Raw genomic sequence first — 8,718 nt, forward strand, 5'->3', positions numbered from 1 at the left:
CCCTGCGGTGGTGTGACGGAAGGTGACGCGCCAGTTCACTGCTCTATGTGACTGACTGGCCACTGGAGACAAACCCCTCATCATTCCAGTGAACTGCCACTGCTCCCCTAGGAATGCAAAGCAGCCAGCTAACGAGGAAGGACATTACCCCCAGGTCCCTCCGTCCTCGACACCGTCATGGACTAGTGAGATGTAACTATCTCGCTGACAGAAAAAGAACGAAGGAATGCTGGACCTACCCTTCCCCCTCCCACTGGGAGTACATAAGGAGTACCGTCCCAGCATTCCTCCTGTTCTTTTTTCTGTCTTACTGACAGTGTGGACGCGGCAGGAGCTGGACGCTCCTGCCTTCTTCTGGACTTACTTGGGGGCTGCTGGTTCTCATTCCAGGTTCCGGCGGACCTCCGTGGATGTCCTCTCCCCCCCTGCCGGGCTTGGGGGGAGTGGCGCGGGCTTCTTCATGTCTCTGGGCCTCGCGGCGGTGTAATACCGCGTTGGCTTTCTCCTTGCCCGATGGCCGCCCCTCCTGGCCTGCCGGGCTTGCTAGGGGGCGCGGCCGAGCTGCTCCGATTGGTTGTGGCTCCTTCCTCTTCCGGGTTTTCGTCTTGCCTGACTTCCGGTTTAGGGCTTTGAGGACGGAAGTCAGGCGCCTCGAGGTTCCCGGCTGGAGGTGGCTCGTTAAAACGAGCTGAGGGGGTGAGTACCGCATAGCGGTTGTTATTTCCTTGTGTTTTGGCGGTGGTTGGTGTGTTGTTGGCGATGGGGAAACATTCCAGAAAGCGTCATCACAGGGAGAGGTCTTCCTCTTCTTCTAGTGCTTCCAGGTCTCCCTCCCCTGCCAGGTCCAGGCGCCGTGATGCTGGTGCTGATGCGCATATTAAGCGCTTGATCAGGGAAACCTTGACGGAGATGGGGGATGTTGGATCCCGTCGCAAGTGCCCTGCTCCTGTTTCTTCGGACTCCAGTGGCGATGAGTCTGCGTGGTTGGGGGATGAAGAGTTGAAAGGGAAATATGTGGACAAGGATGCTATGGCTGGTATTTTGCAGCATGTTAAGGAGAACATGGGGTTCCCTGACGGGGACGCACCTAGTACCTCTAGGGGCCCTTTGTTGCGACAGTTTCAGAGTGCTGCCACTGTCGATGTGCCTGTCCATCCCTTCATCAAAGATGTTTTGAAACGCGAGTGGGCTGATCCTGATCGCATCCTGATTCCGCGATTCATGGCGAAACTCTATCCTCTGCAGGATATGGCTACTGAACTGCCTGATTCGATTCCTATTGATTCTTTTGTGGCGAGTTTGGTGGGGCGTACTTCCCTTGCTGAGGACGCTGTGCTGAAAGATCCGGTTGACAAGAAGGCGGATGTGGCGCTCCGTAAGGTGTATTCTGGTTCCCACCTGGCCTTGAGGGCGGGCATCTACGGGACTTATGTATCGCAGTCCCTGTTGTCTGACCTGAAGTCTCTCTATCAGTCGATGGATAATGCCACGGACTGTTCTGGTTTGCTTGAGCAGATTGAGCGTCAGGTGGAGCTGCTGTCTGATGTCTCCTTTGACGTTGTGCGTGCTTCTGCTCTGTCCGGGGGGGCTTGTGTGGCTGCTCGTCGCAGTCTTGTCCTCAAGGACTGGAAGACTGACTCTGCGCAGAAGGCATGCGCTTTGAGGTTGCCCTTTCAGGGTACGATGTTGTTTGGAGGGGAGTTGGAGACGAAATTGCACAAGTTGTTTAAAGAAAAGAAACATTCTTCCTCTTTTAAAGTCTCTACTACTGCTCCTGTCCCTTCTAAACCCAAATCTTTCTTTCGCCCTGCTTCTCGTAGGCAGTTTGTGAGAGGCCAGGGTAGGTTTGCTTCTGGCCGTGGTCGGGACCGTAAGGCTAAGTCCCCTCCTCCTGCCAAGCCGCGTTCCTGACTCTTTGGCGGTGGTTCCCGGGTTGTTGGTAGGAGGGCGGCTGCACTTCTTCCTGGATGCCTGGGTTCAGTCGTGTTCCGACGTCTGGGTGTTGGACATCATTCGCCAGGGTTATGTCCTGGAATTTACAGCGCCTCCACCAGACTCGGGTGTTCGGCCGACTCCTTGGCCTTCGAGTCGTGTGAAGCGGTCCCATCTTTCTCTCGGGATTCTGGACCTTCTTCGGAAGGGTGCCATTCAGGAGGTTCCTCCGTTGGAGATGGGGTTGGGTTTCTATTCCCTGGTCTTTCTGGTTCCAATGAACACGGGGGGTTTCCGCTTGATTTTGGATCTGCGGGTCATGAACAAATGGGTGGCCAGGATTCCTTTCCGCATGGAGACCTTGCAGAGGGTGATTCCATTAGTGCTGCCGGGTCACTTCATGTGTACCCTCGATCTTCAGGATGCGTATTACCATGTTGCGGTCCATCCTCGATCCCGCAGGTTTCTACGGTTTTGTGTTCAGGGGCGTCATTACCAGTTCATGGTGTTGCCTTTCGGTCTCCGGTCGGCGCCAAGGGTGTTTACAAAGGTGGTGGCGCCTTTGGTTGCGTGGCTTCATCTCCAAGGGGTGATGGTGTACCCCTATTTAGACGACTGGTTGATCCATGCTCCATCTCGGGTCCTGTTGCTGGAGGCCAGGGAGGTGGTGTGCTCGGCGTTGCGGGCCCATGGGTTTCTGATCAACTTGCCCAAATGTCAGCTGACGCCGTCGCAGGACATGGTTTTCATTGGGGCCCGCTTCCGTTCGGATCTGAACCGTGTGTTCCTCCCCGAGCCTCGGGTTTTGACATTGGTGTCCCTTGCTCGTCGTTTCCGGGTGGGGGGTGCCTTTCCGGTGCGCCTTTGGTTGCGTCTTATGGGTCTGATGGCGGCGACCGTTTTCACGGTGGCCTGGGCTCGTTTTCATCTGCGCCCCCTTTGGGTGTACCTCCTGTCTCTCTGGGATCCCCTGTCCCGCGACATGGACGTTCTTATTCCTGTGTCTCCGGTGGTCCTCCCGGTTCTTCTTTGGTGGTCTGTGAGGGATCATCTGTCTTTGGGTCTGCCCCTGCAGTCTTCTCCTTCTCTGGTCTTGACTTCGGATGCCAGCGCCTTGGGTTGGGGGGCGACCTTGGAATCTCACTCCCTTCAGGGTCGTTGGTCCCTCCTGGAGAGCCGCCGGTCGTCCAACTGGAGAGAACTCACGGCGGTGTCCCGAGCTGTGATGGGTTTTCGGGCTCTGTTGCTCGGTCGGAACGTGTTGGTGCGGTCCGACAACATGGTGACGGTGGCTTATCTGAATCATCAAGGGGGGATTCGTTCGGCTTCCTTGAATGCGATAGTGGTGCCCCTGTTTTGTTGGGCGGAGGGCCATCTGCTGTCTCTGACGGCGGTTCATCTTCGGGGAGTGGACAACTTTGTGGCGGATGCCCTGAGTCGGTGCTTTCCGGACTCTCTGGAGTTGTCTCTCACCCCGGTTGCGTTTCGGCTTGTGTGCGGGAGGTTTGGGCGTCCCTTTCTGGACCTCTTTGCCTCCCGGCACAATGCTCAGCTCCCTCGGTTTTGCTCCCGGTTTCTGCAGGAGGGTTGCTGGGGGGTGGACGCTCTGTCTCTCCCGTGGCCGTCGCGTCTCCTCTATGCCTTCCCCCCCCTGGCTCTGGTTCCCAGGTTTCTGGCCCGTTTGTGTCAGGAGGATCGGGAGGTGGTGGCGGTCCTGCCGTTTTGGCCTCGGAGGTCTTGGTTTCCGACGGTGCGTCTTTTGGCGGTGCAGGGTCCCTGGTTTCTTCCCCTGTCTCCGTCTCCACTTCGGTCTTCCCCGTCCCTGTCGCTTCTCCGGTTGCGGTTGTCGGTGTGGAAGTTGAAAGGCAGGGTTGGAGACGGCGCGGTTTCCCGGAACATTTAGCGGTGGCTCTTCAGCGTTCCCGGCGGCCTTCCACCCTTAAGGCTTATGATAGGCATTGGGGTAATTTTGACCGTTGGTGTTCGACGTTGGGGGTCTCCCCTTTGTTCTGTTCCTTGCAGGTTGTCCTTCAGTTTTTGTGGGAAGGTTTCGAGAAGGGTTTGGCTGTGTCTACTCTGCGGGCCCAGTGGGCCGCTGTTCGGGCTTTTCGTTCCCCGTGGGGGAACCTTTCGGATATTGAGGACTTGGTTTCTCGTCTTCTTCGCAGTTTTACTGTTTCTCGGCCTGTTCCTCGTCCTTCTTTTCCCCTGTGGGATTTGCCTTTGGTCCTGCGAGTTTTAATCAGTCCTCCTTTTGAACCTTTGGATGTGGTGGACTTAAAATTTCTGACTCTCAAGGTGGTTTTTCTGGTGGCGGTCACCTCTGCTCGTCGTCTTGGGGAGTTGGGAGCCTTGATGGCTCGGCCTCCTTTTCTTTCCTTCACAGAGGAGGGTGTGGTGCTCCGACTGGATTCTTCTTTTGTACCGAAGGTTGCTTCGCAATTTCACAAGTGTCAGGAGTTGGTTTTACCTGCCCTGGGCTCTGTTTTGGATTCTCCTGGTGGTCCCCAGTGGTCTTTGTTGGATGTGTGCAGGGCTTTGCGCATTTATCTGGACCGTACGGCGGTTTTTCGCAAATCGGACTCCCTTTTTGTCTCCTTTGGTGCGGCTTCCCTTGGGAGTAAGGCTTCTTCTGTGTCCATCGGCCGTTGGCTGAAGCAAGTCATTTCCTTGGCCTACTCTCTGTCTGGTTCTCCTCCTCCTCTGGGGGTTCAGGGTCGTTCTACGAGAGGGGTGGCTGCTTCTTGGGCGGAGGTTCAGGGTGTTCCTCTCTCTGAGATTTGTAGGGCTGCCACGTGGGCCTCTTCCAATACTTTCATCAGGCATTATCGCCTTCTCAATCTGTTGGGGGATGATGGAGGTTTTGCATTGGGGGTGTTGAGCTCTGTTCGCTCCTGATTGTTTTTCTGCTTTATTTCCAATAAATCTCTGGGTTTGTTTGCTATCCTGGTGGTTTGTTGTGTTTTCTAGTATGAATGCCGGGGTTTGCTTTGGTATTTCTCACTAGTCCATGACGGTGTCGAGGACGGAGGGACCTGGGGGTAATGTCCTATTACTTACCGGTAATCTTCATTACTCCGGGTCCCGTAGTCCTCGACACCGTCATGACTTCCCTCCCTCCCTCCCTGTCTGCCGGCCTTCATTATGGCTTGGTATTTCAGGAGGAATGCTGGGACGGTACTCCTTATGTACTCCCAGTGGGAGGGGGAAGGGTAGGTCCAGCATTCCTTCGTTCTTTTTCTGTCAGCGAGATAGTTACATCTCACTAGTCCATGACGGTGTCGAGGACTACGGGACCCGGAGTAATGAAGATTACCGGTAAGTAATAGGACATTACTGGAGCACTAACACTGGCATCGGCAGTTACTTTGGCAAAACATTTTGGATGAATATTTATGTATACTCACAGATAAAAACTACAGCTGGTGCATTCTTATCCTTTCCTGGTTTAACACGATGAAGACTGACGAATAAACGTACTTACTGGTCCCGAGTGTTTCCCTTTCCTATTCAAGATGCGCATCTTCCAGGTTCATGCTGTCAGAGCCTCCGATCCCTTACATCCCACTTGAACAGACGTGTATAGACATCACGGCCTAGAGCAGGCTCGCCGAATCATGGGATCCACATGGTGTGGAAGGAACACCATTTGGTTGAGTTTTATGATGAGATTTTTTTGGGGAAAATTTAAAAGACCTTTTCCCCAACGAGGACGGAGATACTTCTCTGCTGGTCTATTTTGCGCTCGCGGAGTCGTCGCTGGAGATCCAACATCGCTGGTGGCCTGAAGCCATTGTGCACTGAGTTGTCCTTAATGGGTAGCTCTAGCTTTTCTTATATGCTCGCAAAATCGCTCCAGCGTTTCACAACGTCTCACATTCATCACTATGGTCCTTTACTGGAACCGACTATGAGGAATTGAGTTTTGTCTCCTGCCTCACACAACCACAACATGTAGTATTCCTTTCAGTCCTTTTGCCGCGGTCTTTTGAGTATTTTTGCTACAATGCCAAGCGGCAATATCCCACACCCATTACTGTTTGAACAGGGCCCTTTTTCACTTGGTTGTTTACATGTGAGGAGGCTCACACAATTTCTCCATGATTATTTTTCTAACTACTATGACATGGCCTTTCATGACCTTTCCAAGAGGTGTGGAGCTTCACCTCTTGCAGTCAGCAGGATACAATTCTTCTTGAACATATCTCATGAGGTGCATCGCTTTTGTATTCCTTCTTGGCAAGCTCTCTAATGAAGACTCTACTATCACTTTGGGTCGAAAGATTGTCAACGCTAACATGTGATCTATGTGTGCATGTGCCCATAATATACTTCTTCTGTGGTGTGTATCATGGTGTCCCCCAGATCACAAGACCTCATGAACCAATAGAAGACTGGAAAACCAGCCATCTTTTCCCACCCTTTCCAATTTTACTGCTCTGAATCAAGACTTATCATAGGCCAACACATGATTTAAGGTATCTAAACTTTGAATCTAGGACTAACCAAATGGTTCAACCTACCTCAGATCCTCAAAGGGCTTTATAAATCAGTATCCCACACTTGGTTACCGGCCATGACAACCTTACAAAACATCCACAGCTATGTAAAATAGTTTCCAGTGAGCATGCAGTGTTAAAGTGAATTTCATAGGTTAGATGTGCCTCCATTACATGTGAGAAAATCTGTGACTTTACCATTGTAATGAATAAATGAAAAGACATGCAATTCATTACGAGGATATTAATATGACTGTATAACCAATGAGATGATTTGTAAAAATCTAAGGCAGAAAGTGAGTGGGTATTGAAAATATCTTGAATTTCCACTTCCAGTTTGCTCCAAAATTATTCAAGTAGATCACATTCACACATCATATGAAATAAAATACCATTACACGTGTGATAGTGTCTACACATGCATTTGCTGAACTCGGCTTGTGTATTTTATGAGGAGCCTAAGGTTTGCAATATAATAGCATGACCCTGACCTGGGCATGTTTAAAGAGACTTGATGTGAAGGAGGAGGTGAATATTTTTCTCCAAAATGAATCCACAAAGTCCATATAGTTTTCCAGTTAGATATAAAAATATATTAAAATAATTATAGAAAAGGCAATTTTTCTACTACGGCAAAAATCCATATGGGTGCTTGCATCATAACCATGGTGCAACTTAAGTTGGGAAGGGCCATACTGATCTGATGTGAGACACTTGTGCAGAATTCTTTGTGCAATACCTTAGTGGCAAAATTTAATAAATGAGGACCCATTTTCCAGATCTATATTTAGAGGGGACTCCAATTGACCCTGGTTTGATCCATTCCTATCGTGAGCACTAGGCCCAGCTCACAAGTCGAGTAGCATTTTAATGGGACAGTGGGTGATCATAATTTGTGGGTCCCTTCAGATTCCGGAAGTTTACCTGACAGAAATGCTATAATTTTAGGTAGAGTTTGAGATTTTTATTTTGAGTACGAAAACATTGTGGGAGCCACACATGGTACACTACCCTGGACTCCCCTGGATGTCTAGTTTTAAGGTAAGTCTGGGTTTGGTAGATGTCGCTGGGTGCTGTACGAGCATGGGCCAAAAGCTACAGCTACCCAAAGTGCAAAATAGGGTTAGCTTTCATTCAAATAATTTGAAGTGTCCATGTTGCATTTTAATGTTGTGTTGCAGGTACTAGTCCCAGCCACACAAGTGAGGTATGATATATATCAGGAGACTTGGGGGAATGCTGGGTGGTGGGGCATTTGGGGATCCCCACAGATTCCAGATGGTTCCCTCACAGTATTGTGAGGAAAATGTGTGTTTTAGCCAAACTTTGAGGTTTTCAAGCCTTCTGAGTAAGAAAACCTGAGAGCCACATAAGACTTGCCACCACTGGACCCTGAGCTAGGGCCCAAAATTCACAACTACCCAAATTACAATAAAAGATCAGTTTTCAGTGGGAACATTTGAATTGTCAATGTTGCATTTAGGGCCCTTTCCTGTTGAGGGCACTAGACCATGGCACATTAGTGAAGTACCATTTTTAATCGGGAGACTTGGAGGAACAGTAGGTGGTAGAAAATGTGTGGCTTGACGCAGACAGAAATGTGAGGAAATTTTGTGTCCTTTGTCAACGCTTGAGGTTTGCAAGGCCTTCTACGTAAGAAAACCTGGTGAAAGACACAGAAGTCATGCCACCCTGGACTCCCTCGGGGTGCATAGTTTTCAGAAATGTAGGGTTTTGGTAGATTCCCCAGGGTGCTAGCTGAGCTAAGGCCCAAACTTCCCAGCTACCCACATTGTTTAAAAAAGTATGGATTCTGCAGGGTGAAATATGATGTTAATTATTCTAAACCACACTTGCATATGTGGATGAGAGGAAACAGGCACCATTTTTAATGGGAACCGAAGGATACAGTCTCCCTAGCTACACTCACATCATCAAAAGTATCCCACTACACTTTCTCTTTTACCTCAGCAGGTCAGTATCTGCCTTTTCCTAAGAGAAGCACTTGTGCTTATTCTTTATGGACCCTCACATACCCTATTGGTGTCATGCTTCATCATTGGGTTGCACCCCAGTCCCTAAAAAATGGGGTTTGCATAACCATATTCCAGGGGGCACTTTGGATATTGTTCCTAATGGTGAAAAATATATATTATTAAAAACATATAGTTTGCACCCCAGTTTCCCTTTATTGTTGGATGTCACTGGTATGATTAATAAGCTACTGGTGGGGTATTATCTAGTGGAGGGATACTACCCCTGTACCTTATTGTGAGTCAACATGTTT

This window comes from Triturus cristatus, chromosome 4_1 (genome assembly GCF_964204655.1).
Source record: "Triturus cristatus chromosome 4_1, aTriCri1.1, whole genome shotgun sequence".
In the NCBI taxonomy this organism is placed as follows: Eukaryota; Metazoa; Chordata; class Amphibia; order Caudata; family Salamandridae; genus Triturus; species Triturus cristatus.